At 40.2% G+C, this 14,388-nt stretch overlaps 1 long non-coding RNA gene across 1 annotated transcript in view; it reads right to left on the reverse strand.

The window, feature by feature from the left end:
- Positions 1-14,388, reverse strand: part of LOC307180336 — a 253,751-nt gene that overhangs the window by 95,996 nt on the left and 143,367 nt on the right. The gene's annotated exons all lie outside the window — the stretch shown is intronic.

Raw genomic sequence — 14,388 nt, forward strand, 5'->3', positions numbered from 1 at the left:
CAGATTAAGGTGCTTTTCAATGTTAAAATAGTTAATAAATTTCACTTTAAAATGAGTTTCACCCTTTGTAAGTCTGGGACATGCTATTTCAATCCACTATTTTAGTCATCTATTGCTGTGTAACAAATTATCCCAAAATTTAGCAATCTAAAACATGAGACCATAAAACTCCTAGAAGAAAACATAGGGAAAAAGCTCCTTGACATTGGTCTTGACAATGATTTCTTGGATAAGACATCAAAGCCACATCAACAAAAGCTAAAATAAACAAGTGGGAGTACATCAAACTAAAAAACTTCTGCACAGAAAAGGAAACAATCTATAAACTGAAAAGACAACCTATCAAATGGAAGAAAATATTTGCAAACCTTATATCTGATAAAAGGCTAATATCCAAAATACATAAAGAAATCACACAACTCAATAGCAAAATAGCAAATAATCCAATTTTTAAATGGGTGAAGGACCCAAATAGATATTTTTTTCAAAGAAGACATACAAATGGCTAAAAGGTACATGAAAATGTGCTCACATCACTAATCATCTGGGAAATGCAGATCAAAACCACAATGAAATACTATCTCACACCTGTTAGAATCGTTATTACCCAAAAGATAAGAAATAACCAATGTTGGCAAAAATATGGAGAAAGGAGAACCATTATACCCTGTTGTGGGAATGTAAATAGGCACAGTGATTATGATAAACAGTACAGAGGGTCTTCCAAAAATTAAAACTAGAACTGCTATATGACTTAGCAATCTCACTCCCGAGTATATAAACAAAGGAAATGAAATCAGTACCTCAGAGAGGTACCTGCACTCCCATGTTCACTGTAGCATTATTCACAAGAGCCAAGATACAGAAACAACCTAAAATGTCCTTCAATAGATGAATGGATAAAGAAAATGTGGTACATAATGATACAATGGAATATTATTCAGCCATACAAAAGAAGAAAATTCGGCCATTTGTCACAACATGGATGCACCTGGCGGACATCAGGCTAAGTGAAATAGGCCAGGCAGAGAAAGGCAAATACTGTTTGGTATCACTTATATGTAGAATCAGTTTTTATAGTAAATTTCATAGGTTGTGGCCAAGATAGCAGAGTAGGAAAACCCTGAGCTCACCTCCTCCCACAAGCACACCAAAATTAAACTATTCACAGAGCAACTATTGACAAGAAAGACCTGAAGTCTAGCAGCAAAAGTCTTCTACAACTAAAGATATAAAGAAGGAACCACAATGAAATGGGTAGGAGAAGCAGAAATGGGGTGTGGTCAAGACCCATAACCCCAGGTGGGCAACCCACAAATGGGAGGATAATTACAATTGCAGAGGTTCTCCTTAAGGAGTGAGTGGTCCAAGCCCAACATCAGGTTTCCCAGCCCAGGGGACCCGCACTGGGAAGACGTGCCCCCAGAACATTTGGCTTTGAAGGCCACAGGGGCTTATTTTGGGGCGAGCCAGTGGGTTGTGGGAAATAGAGACTTCACTCTTAAAGGGCACACACAAAATCTCGCATGCTCTAAGACCCAGGGCAGAAGCAATAATTTGAAAGGACCCTGGATCAGACCTACCTACTGATCTTGGAGAGGCAGGAGGCAACTAGAGCTCACCTTGGGGATACAGATGCTGGCAGCAGCCATTTTGGGGAGGACAATGGTGCTGGAATGCATTTTGGAATCCTCCCTCTAATTTATTACCACCAGACCCAGCCACATCCACCAGCCTGTTGGCACCAATACCAGGATGCCTCATGCCAAGCAGTTAGCCAGGCATAGACAATGCCCCACCCACCAGAAGATCAGCTGCCTTAGGACTCCCTGAGCCCCCAGCTGCCCCCTGCAGGACCTGGCCTCACTGAAAAGCAGACCAACACGAATGCCAGAATGCACAGGGCCCTATAACTAGAGACCCCAAGACATGGGTCCACTCGCCAGAGGCTGGCACTAGACCCAGGAACCCCTAGGCCCAGACTGTGACCACCACTGGGCCGATACTAGCTCCAGGATACCCAGGCCCTGCAGCCAGAGATCCCAGGACCTGGCTCCGCCTACCAGTGGGCCAACAGTTAGCCCCAGGACCCGGCCTCACCCACCAGTCAGTGGACACCAGCTCCAAGACCACTGCAGCCCACAGCCTGCCATGTCAGTACCCAACCCACTGACCAGCAGCCCAACACCAGCCCTGGAACCCCCAGGGACCTGGCCCCACCCACCAGTGTACCTACACCAGCTCTGGGACACCTTGGGACCCTCAACCAACCACGCTGGGTTGCAGCCCCACCCACCAGTGGACCAAAACCAGCAGTGGGATATCGCAGACTCCACAATGAGCAGTATTAGAAACAAGCCTTACCCACCAGCCAGCCAACACAAGCTCTGGGACACCCAGGGCCCTGTAGATAGAGGCCCCAGGACAAGGCTCCACCTATCAGTGGGTGGGCACCAGCCCCAGGATCCACTGGGCTCCAACCACACCTGCCAGCAGGCCAACACCACCTCCAAGACACCTTGTGAACCTCAGCCACCCAATCCCAGGATCAGGCCCAACACACCAACAGGCTGGTTCCAGCTTTGGGCCACCACAGACCCTGCAGCCAGGCACGTCAGGAACTGGCCCCACCCACCAGCAGGCCAACACTAGATGAGGAACCAATGGCCCTGAAACCACACATTCCAAAACCCAGCTCTACCCACCAGTGAGCCAGCACTAGCCCCAGGACCCATGCTGGGGTCCAGCTGCCTTATGACCCAGCCTCTAGCATTAGCGAATGGCAACCTCCACACAAGGCAAAGCCTAACAACCAACTGGACCAGGGGCCAGCCATGGCTTCCAGAAAACCCACAGAAGTCAGGCCAGTATACCAGAAGAGTACATGCAACCCACATACAGGGCACTCCTAGAGCATATAGGTCTGGTGACCAAAAGGGAGTGAGCTGCTGGGACGCATAGGACATCACCTAAAAAAGTCTACTTCTACAAGATCAGGAAACATAACTGACCAAATACACAGAAAGAAAAACAGCAAATTAGGGAAAATGAAATGATAGAGAAATATGTTCCAAATAAAGAAACAAGATAAGACTCAAGAAAACAAAGTGAAGTGGAGATTAAAAAATCTACCTGATAAAGAGTTCAAGGTAATGATCATACAGATGCTCAAAGAACTTGGAAAAAGAATGCATGAACAGAGTGAAAAGTTTTGAACAAAGAGACAGAAAATATATTTTTAAAAAGAGTTGAAGAATATAATAACTAAAACAAAAATACACTAGAAGGAATCAATAGTAGATTAGATGATACAGAGGAACAGATCAGCAAACTGGAAGAGAGAGTGAAAATCACTTAAGCCAAACAGAAAAAAGAAAATATTTTTTTAAAATGAGGATAGTTTAAGAGAACTCAAGGATAACATGAAGTATACTAACATTTGAATTATAAAGGTCTCAGAAGGAGAAGAGAGAAAGGGGCAGAGAACATTATTTGAAGACATAATAACTGAAAACTTCCTTAACCTGGGAAAGGAAACAGACATCCAGGTCCAGGAAGCACAGAGAGTCCCAAACAGGATCAACCCCAAAAGAACCACATCAAGACACACAGTAAGGCACTTCCCTGGTGGTGCAGTGGTTAAGAATCCACCTGCCAATGCAGGGGACATGAGTTTGAACCCTGGCCCAGGAAGATCCCACGTGCCACGGAGCAACTAAGCCTGTGCACCACAACTACCGAGCCTGCACTCTAGAGCCCGTGAGCCACAACTACTGAGCCCACATGCCACAACTACTGAAGCCCGTGCGTCTAGAGCCCATGCTCCGCAACAAGAGAAGCCACTGCAATGAGAAGCCCGTGCACTGCAACGAAGAGTAGCCCCCACTCGCCGCAACTACAGAAAGCCCCCATGCAGCAACAAAGACCCAACGCAGCCAAAAATAAATACATAAAAGTTTTTTAAAAAGACACACAGTAATTAAAATGGCAAAAATTGGAGATAAATAGAGAATATTAAAAGCAGCAAGGGAAAAGCAACAAGTTACATACAAGAGAACTCCCATCAGTTGACTTTTCAGCAGAAACTCTGCGGGCCAGAAGGGAGTGGAATGATATATTTAAAGTGATGAACGGGTAAAATCTACAACCAAGAATACTCTACACAGAAAGGCTTTCATTCAAATTTGAAGGAGAGATCAAAAGTTTTACAGACAAGCAAAAACTAAAGGGGTTCAGCACCACCAAACCAGCTTTACAAGAAATGTTAAAGGGACTTTTCTAAGTGAAAAAGAAAAGGCCACAAGAAATATGAAAAGTACAAAAGGAAAAATCCCATTAGTAAAGGCAAATATAGAGTAAAGCTAGTAAATCAACATGTATAAAGGTAATAGAAAGGTTAAAAGACAAAAGCAGCAAAGTCATCTATATCCACAATAAGTAGATAAGGGATATACAAAACAAAAAGATGTAAAATATGATGTCAAGAGCAGTAAATGGGGGACAAGGGGAGTAAAAATTCAGAGTTGTTAAAATGCATTCAAACTTAAGAAATCAGCAACTTAAAATAATCACGTATATGCACAGATACCCATATATAAACCTCAGGGTAACCAAAACCCAAAAACCTATAATAGATATAGACAAAAAAAAAGAGAAAGGAATCCAAACGTAACAATAAAGATAGTCATCAAAATCACAAGGGAAGAGAGCAAAAGAAGAACAAAGAACTACAAAAACAACACCAAACATTTAACTAAATGGCAATAAAGCACATACCTATCAATAATTACTTTAAATGTTAATGGACTAAATGCTCCAACCAAAAGACACAGAGTGACTGAATGGATGCAAAAACAAGAGTCATATATATACTGCTGATAAGAGACTCACTTCAGATCCAAAGACACACACAGATTGAAAGTGAGGGGATAGAAAAAGGTATTTCATGAAAATGGAAATGAAAAAGAAAGCCAGAATATCAAAACTTGTATCAAACAAAATGGACTTTAAAACAAAGACTGTAACAAAAGACAAAGAAGGACATTATATAATGATTAAGGGATCAATCCAAGAAAAAGATATAACAATTGTAAACATATATGCACCCAACATAGGAGTGCCTAAATACATAAAGCAAATATTAACAGACAAAAAGGGAGAAACTGACAGTAGCACGATAACAGCAGGGGACTTTAACACCCCACTTACATAAATAGACAGAACACCCAGACAAAAAATCAATAAGGTAACACTGGCTTTAATAACATATTAGATCACATGGACTTAAGAGATATATATAGAATATTCCATCCAAAAGCAGGAGAACACACATTCTTTTCAAGTGCACATGGAACATTCTCCAGGATAAATCACATGCTAGGCCACAAACCAAGTCTCAGTCCATTTAAGAAGACTGAGATCATATCAGGCATCTTTTCTGAACACAACACTATGAGACTAGAAATCAATGACGTGAAAAAATGCAAAAAACACAAACCATGGAGGCTAAACAATATGTTACTAACCAACCAATGAGTGTGAAGAAATCAAAGAAGAAATAAAAAATACCTGGAGACCAATAAAAATGAAAACACAATGATCCAAAATCTATGTGACACAGCAGAAACTCTTCTAAGTGGGAAGTTCATAGTGATACAAGTCTACCTCAGGACACAAGAAAAATCTCAAATAAATAATCTAACCTTACATCTAAGGGAACTAGAAGAAGAACAAACAAAACCCAAAGTTAGTGAAAGAAATAATAAATATCAGAGGAGAAATAAAGGAAATAGAGACTAAAAATCAATAGAAAACATCAATGAAACTAAGAGCTGGTTCTTTGAAAAGATAAACAAAATTGATAAACCTTTAGAAGGACTCATCAAGAAAAAAAGAGAGAGAGCCCAAATCAATAAAATCAGAAATGAAAATGGAGAAATTACAACTGACAACATAACAATAAGAAAACCCAGAGCGATTATACACCAATAAAATGGACAGCCTAAAAGAAATGGACAAATCCCTAGAAATGTACAATCTCCCAAGACTGAACCAGGAAGAAATAGAAAATATGACCAGACAAATTACCAGTAATAAAATTGAATCAGTAATTTAAAAAAATTCCAAAAGTCAGAAGTCCAGGATCAGATGGCTTCACAGGTGAACTGTACCAAACATTTACAGAAGAGTTAATACATATCCTTCTCAAACTATTCCAAAAAAATTGCAGAGAAAGGAATGCTTCTGAAACTCATTCTACAAGACCAGTATCACCCTGATCCCAAAACCTGACCAGGACACCACAAAAAAAGAAAATTACAGGCCAATGTCACTGATGAACATAGATACAAAAATCCTCAACAAAATATTAGCAAACTGAATTTAATATATTAAAAAAGATCATACACCATGATCAAGTGTGATTTATCCCAGGGATGCAAGTATGGTTCAACATCTGCAAATAAATCAATGTGATACACCACACTAAAAAAATGAAGAAAAAAAATCATATGATCATCTCAATAGATGCAGCAAAAGCTTCAGACAAAATTCAACATCCATTTATGTTAAAAACTCTCCATAAAGTGGATATAAAGGGAACATACCTCAACATAATAAAGGCCAGACAGATACTTGCAATGATTTAGATTCATCTGATAAAGGGTTAATATCCAAAATATACAAAGAACTTATACAACTCTCTATAAAAAAAAAAACCAACCCAATTAAATACAATACTGTAAATCAACTATACTTACTTTAAAAAATAAGCAGAGGATCTGAATAGACATTTTTCCAAAGAAGACATACAGATGGCAAGCAGGCACATGAAAAGATGATGAACATCACTTATAATCAGAAAAATGCAGATCAAAACCACAATGAGATAACACCATGCACTTGTCAGAATGGCTATTATCAAAAAGACAACAAATAACAAAAGTTGGAAAGGATGTGGAGAAAAGGGGATCTTTGTGCGCTATTGGTAGGAATGTAAATTAGTATACCCACTATAGAAAACATTTTGGAGATTCCTCAAAAGATTAAAAACAGAACTACCATACAATCCATCAATTCCATCCCTGGGTATTTATCCAAGGAAAACAAAAACACTAATTAGGAAAGATATATGCACTCCTATGTTCATTGCGACATTATTTACAATAGCCAAGAAAAGATAAGCAACTTAAGTGTCCATCGATAGATGAATGGATAAAGATGTGGTACATGTATACAATGGAATATTACTCAGCCGTAAAAATGAATGAAATCTTTCCATTCGCAACAACATGGATGATCTAGAGTGTATTATGCTAAGTGAAATAAGTCAGACAGAGAAAGACAAATACTATATGATTTCACTTATATGTGGATTCTAAAAACAAAACAAAGGAACAAAGAATACAAAACAGAAAGAGAGCTATAGATACAGAGAACAAAACGGTGTTTGCCAGAGGGGAGGGGGGAAGGGAGAGAAATAGGTAAGGGAGATTAAGAGGCACAAACTTCCAACTGCAGAATAAACGAGTCATGTAGACTTACTGCGGTGATCATTTTGAAATGTGTAGAAATACTGAATCACTATATTGAGCAACAGGAACTAACATAGTGTTGTAGGTCAACTATACATCAAAACCAAACAAAGTCATGGGAAAAGAGATCAGATTTGTGGTTATCAGAAGTGGGGAGGTAAGCGAAGGGGGAAATTGGATGAAGGCAGTCAAAAGGTACAAACTTCCAGTTATAAATAATTACTAGGCATATAATGTACAACATGACAAATATAATTATCACTGCAGTATGTTATATACGAAAGTTGTTAAGAGAGTAAATCCCAAGAGTTCTCATCACAAGGAGAAAATATTTTTTCTATTTCGTTAATTTTGTATATTGTGAAATGATGAATGTTCACTAAACTTATTGTAGTAACCATTTCATGATGTATGTAAGTCAAATCATTATGCTGTACACCTTAAACTTATACAGTGCCATATGTCAATTAAATCTCAATAAAACTGGTGGGGGGAGATTTCTAAGAAGTCAATTTTATAGAAACAGAGAATAGAACAGTGGTTTCCAGGGGCTGAGCAGAGGAAGAAATGGGGAGATGTAAGTCAAAGGGTACAAACTTTCAGTTATAAGAATAAGTTCTGAGAATCTAAAGTACACCATGGTGACTTAATAAATAATACAGTACTGTATACTCAAAAGTTGCTCAGAATAGATCTTAAGTGTTCTCACCACAAAAAAGGAAAAAAAAAGGAGTAACTATGTGAGGTGATGGATGTGTTAATTATCTTGACCTTGGTAATCATTCCACAATGTATATCAAATAATCACGTTGTACACTTTAAATAAACACAAATATGTTTCTCAATTTTCCTTCAATAAGTTAGAAAAAATTATGGTAGCAATATGTAGTTATTTTTATATAAATAAGTAAAAAAATATGAATCATAAATAGCATAGTTGGGATAATCCCATTAAAAACTTATATACATAGATAGGTAGATAGGTAGAAAGATAAAGCATACACAAATGAGAAAAAAGAGAGAAAGAGGGTAAGAGGGCTTTCTCTTGCTAGTGCATAGTATACCTCCACCAACTCTTTTTACAAGCTCTTTTCACACACATAAGCAACACTCAAGTTCTCTCTTCTTTAAAAAAATAAAATCCTCATTCAAATTCATGATCATCCCCAAACAAGTGATTATTTTGTCTCTCTCCTTTTCCTCAAAAACCATAACATTCTAAAGAGAGTAATATACAATCCCCTTCAGCACCTCATAACCTCTCATTCACTTTTTGGTGATATAGTTTCCACACCTACTACCCCAGAGAAACAGCTCTTGTTTCAATCCACCCTTCTGAGCCTTTGACACTGGTGATTCTGCTTACCTGACTATGATCTTCCCTGGCTTTCCTTCCTTCCTCTTTAGCTGCACCATTTTACTTGCCTTTCAGAGTATGCTCTTTACATGCCTCTATCCTGAATATTTGTTTTTTCCCAGGGCACTAACCTTGACCACTGAGGGGACAGTTGTCATTCTTTACGGCTGATCTTTCTCTCCGATCATCTGAATATAGCCTGACACCCAGTATGCATTCTGAAAATGTCAGTGGCTTGCTTCCCCAAGTTCCCTAGAAACCAAGCCATGATTAAATAATCCAGGCTCTGTCAATCACAATTTGAACTGGAAGCTATGTTGGATATTCCCATTTACCCCTCTGGATCCACTTTCCACCCTGCTCTGTGCTCAAGAAGTGGACCTCTAGACACCACATCCCCTTGGCTCCCCTTGCCAGCATCCTTCCCACTATGCTTGGCCAATGAAACATACTAGCAAGAGATAAGAAGGCCAAAGAACCTGCTGTATAAAAAAATAAATAAAATTAAATAATAAAAAAAAAGAGGTAAGAGGGCCAGAGGAGAGTGAGGCTGAGGTATCTATTCCCTCTGCTTCTTCCTCACTGAGATGCAGTTTGGCAATGGCTGTATGCCTCTAGGTAAGGCCACAGCCTCACTCCTATGGTACTAGATCTTGCTGGGTGTTTGTAATTGCTCCCTCCTACCCCCCTTCAGTCCTAGGGGTGGTAGAGTCTTCTTTCTGTTGCTAGCTCGAGTGCTTCACCATCCCTTCTTGTTCCTTGGAAAATATCTAGTCCCTTCTTCAAATTCTCTTTTGTGACCCTTTTGAGCATGCCATCTATTTCCTGTCAGAACCCTGCCCGATATAAAAACTAAAAACAGAATAAAGCAGGAACCTTGTTAAATCCATCCTGGTAAAAAGTGGCTCAGAGTTGGTGAAATCTATGATACTAGCAGCAGTGGGATCTGCAGCATAACAGTCATCTGGCATGATTTGGAGCACTTATCCTGGTTATGAAACCTCCATGCTTGGTCCTCCTGCCTTCCTGGCAATTCTAGTTAAATCAACTAGGGCTCAATCTCAATTCCTATTACTTGGAACCTAAAACCCTGACTGATACAGGACTCTTGTTTTCTCTTCTCAGATCATAGTTTTATTTCTCTCTCCCTTCCTCCCTTCTTCACTCCCTCTCAATCTTTCTCTCATTTTCTCTCCCTCTCTCCATTGAATTTAATTGAAATCTATGCACTGGTAGTTGTCAACTCCCTTTTACTGAACTCTAAACCTATTAACTCAGTTACCTACTAGACATCAACATATCACCATTTAAGTGTCATAAAAGCTCCTTAAATCCACTATTTTAAAACCTATTATTTCACCTCTCACCCTAACCTCTCTTACTCTTCAGCCCCTTAACCTGGTACACAGTTTCATCTGGGTAGAAGATACTACTATCTATTTACCCAACTGAGAAACCTGTTAGCTTTCCTAGACTCTTCTATTTCCCTCCTTCCCTTCGGCCCCACCACCACATGCAAGCAGTCAGATTCTACTATTTCTACTTCCTCCTTTCACAATGACTTCTAAGTGCCAACTGCTAAGGTTATAGTTCATATCATTTCTCACCACCAGAAATGCCCTCTCTCCACTTATACTCATTGCTGTATTCTTCCACCTGAAATTAACATGCTAAAACTCAACTCTAAAGACCCAGTGCCTCCATTAATGTCTTAAACAAGACTCTCCATGACCTGGCATCATTTTCTAGAATTGCCATCCTAGGCTCCAGCCAGCTCACAAAACGTTCAAATGATCTTCCTCACCCCCATGCTATATATTATATGGATATACCTGGTATTTCCTCAGTCTCAAATATCTACTGCTGAGTTACACAACACCCATTCATCCTTCAAGATTCATGTCATCTCCTGACCACCTCCACCTTATAGATGGCCCATGTCTGTGCACTCCAGGAATGCCTCTATCATAGCGTTTATCACACCACACTTTAATTCTTGGTTTAATTGTCTATCATCCCCTCTAGACTGTGAACTTATTAAGAGAAGGCACAGTGCCTAACACCCAGTATACAATGCATAGATTTTTGTCACATAAATTACATTTCTCAACCCAAATTAAATTATAAAAATGTAAGGTGCCTGTGTTAGGGAGTGGGAAACAAGAGCCAAGCTATAACTGCTGCCTCTATGGCGAGGGGGGGGCGGGGGGGCGAGGGGGGCGCGGTGTTGCGTAGGACGCAAAGAAAGGAGCAGAAGCAAGGTGGAACGACTGAACAATGAATCGAGCATGGTAATAGTTCTTATGGGGAAATCTGGGGCACTGAAACACTATAGGAATGATCATTTGGAAGCAGAAAGAGTTTCTTGGAGTCACTTGAAGCAACATCATTTACACAGCAACTTGTGAGAAGCTAGCCCTGTCCTATGGACAAATTTGATTCAGTATTCAAAGGCTCATTTGTATAAGACTGCTCCTTATCCAAACAGGAGAAGGGGAGATCATCAACTGTGTCATCTCAGAACAGAAAGGACAATGATGTATTCTTACTGCTGGGTGTTTCACTAACTCAGAGCCTTTGTGAGAAATGTGGCATGCCTGTGGGACTTCCCTGGTGGTCCATTGGTTAAGGCTTCGCCTTCCAATGCAGGGGGTGCAGGTTCGATCCCTGGTCCCCTGGTCGGGGAGCTAAGATCCCACGTGTCTCGGGGCCAAAAAAGCAAAACATAAAACAGAAGCAATACTATAACAAACTCAATTAAGACTTAAAAAAAAAAGTGTCATGCCTGTATTTTTCCTGGTGTCAAATGGATGATTTCCAGTGACTAATGATGATGCCAACTGGCTCCCAAAGATTTCATATTTTGTGAAAATAATTCAGAGGCAGAAGGTCCAAAAGACACCATAAGGATATTTCACCAAAAATATATTTTCCCAAGACACTGAGCAATTTTAAATAGAGTAGGTTTTTTTTCAAATGTCCCAACAGGATTCAAGCCAAAAATTATTTATTCATTTATGTATCCAGCTAGTCAACAAACAATTAAGCAGTTCTTATGTGCCTTGATGGTACAGTGTAAACTACAGAAATAAACAAATAAATAAAACGCATTCCCTGCTCTTAATGAATTCATAGGTCAGAGGGACAAGATAAATAAACGATAACACTATACAACAAATACAACTGTGACACAGTCAACGTGTTATGGGGAATTGTTGAGTTGATTATATTAATATTCAAAATACCAGCTGCTCATTTCAGGTCGAAGATGGCAGCATAGGAAGATCTTGAACTTACCTCCTCCCGTGCACATACTGAATCTACAGCTACATATGGAACAATTCACCCAGAAAAAGACCTGAAAGCTAAATGAACAGCTCCTTCACAATGAATGATAAAGGGTCCACGTCAAGATGGGTAGGTGAGGCAGAGGCGCAGTCTCGCCAAGAGCCCCACCCCCAGCATGGTGACCCACGATAGGGAGGGATCTCACAAGTCTGAAGCATCTCTCTGAGGAGTGAGGGGTTTGTGCCCCTCATCAGGTACCCCAACCCTTGGGACCTGCACTGGAGAGACAAGCCCCCGAAGTGTCTGGCTTTGACAACCAATGGGGCTTACATCTAGGAAATCCAAAGGGCTATAAGGAACTGGGATACTACTCTTAAAAGGTCCACATGCAGACTCACTTGCTTCAAGGCCCAGTGCAGAACCAGCAGTTTGAAGGGTACCTAGACCATTTGTGAAGGTTTGCTTGCTAATCTTGGAGCATCTGCCAAAGGGGTAGGGGCCCTTTGGGAATCTCTCTGAGGATGGAGGCACTGGTAGGTGCCATTTTTGCGCTCTCCCTCTACCTTGCTAGTCCCAGCAGGTGTGCACAGTCCTTGAACATTCCCACTGCCCCAATAAAGCCAGCAGGTGCAGCCTACTCCAACCCTGTACTCTACTACTGCCTCACTAAAAACAACGGGTGTGCCACGGCCCTGCACGCTCCCACTGCCTCACTAAAACCAGCAGGTGGGCACCAAGCCTATGCTCCCCCTCTGCCATGCCAGAGCTAGCAGGCACATGCAGTGCACACAGGGGACACTCCTTGATTGCCTGGCTCCGGTGGCCAGGGGGCCTTCCATTCCTGGGTCCCACAGGACTATGACAATCAGAGACAGTTCTAGGAAGGCTACCATCCTCAGGGCACTGCACAGACAGCAAACTGAAACACACCCCCAGTCTCTGTGAAAAAGGTCTATTTACTTGTCCTGGAGCTTCAGCCTGAGGGACATGCTTCAAGTTTGTCACAAATCTAAAAGGTACAGTGGTGCTATCAGGGAATGTAGGCCAAGGGATGCCACCTCCACACTCTCCCTCAGCTTTGCTACGGCTCACCAGTACCTCACAGAAAGGAGCTTATATCCTCATCAGGAGCCTCAATTTTTCCAACTGTCACCCAAGAGACACCTCCAGATCTCCTGGTCTGGAGGCCAACAGGGTTTACAACTGTGGTCCCAGAGGACTGTATATATTTGCATACTTTGAAAGCTGTTGCATGAGGATCTGGCTTCCAATCAGCCTGAAACTAGGTGCTGAATGAGATCCCTTCCTTTGGAACACTGCCAGATATATACAGAACACTGCATCAAAAAGCAACAGAATACATATTCTTACAAATGCATTCTTCAGGATAGGTCATACATTAGGCCACAAAACAAGTCTCAATAAATTTAAGAAGACTGAAATCACATAAAGCATCTTTTCTGACCACAGTGGTATGAAACTAGAAATCAATTACGGTAAGATGGGAAAAATCATGATTAATGTGGAAATTAAACAACATTCTACTGAACAATCAATGGATCAATGAAGACATCAAAGAAGAAATTTTAAAATACCATAAGACAATTGAAAATGGAAACACAACATACCAAAATCTATGGGATGCAGCAAAAGCAGTTCTAAAAGGGAAGTTCATAGCAATACAGGCCTACCTCAAGAAACAAGAAAAACTTCAAATACATAATATAACTTTACGCCTAAAGGAATTAGAAAAAGAAATATGAATGAAGCCCAAAGTTAGTAGAAGGAAGGAAATAACAAAGATCAGAGTGGAATAAGTGAAATAAAAACGAAAAAAACAATAGAAAAGATCAGTGAAATTAAGAGTTAGTTCTTTGAAAAGACAAACAAAATTGATAAAACTTTAGCTATAGACTCACCAAGAAGAAAAGAGAGAGAGTTCAAATAAAGTCAGAAATGGAAGAGAACTTACAACTGATACAAAAGAAATACAAAGGATCATTAGAGACTATTATGAAAAATTATATGCCAACAAATTGGACAACCAAGAAGAAATGGATAAATTTTTAGAAACATACAATATTTCAAGAATAAATCATAAAGAAACAGAAAATCTGAATACACTGATTACTAGTAAGATTAAATCAATAATCAAAAACCTCCCAACAAATAAAAGTTCAGGACCAGATGGCTTCACTGGTGAATTCCACC

The sequence above is a fragment of the Stenella coeruleoalba genome (genome assembly GCF_951394435.1).
Source record: "Stenella coeruleoalba genome assembly, chromosome: X".
Lineage (NCBI taxonomy): Eukaryota > Metazoa > Chordata > Mammalia > Artiodactyla > Delphinidae > Stenella > Stenella coeruleoalba.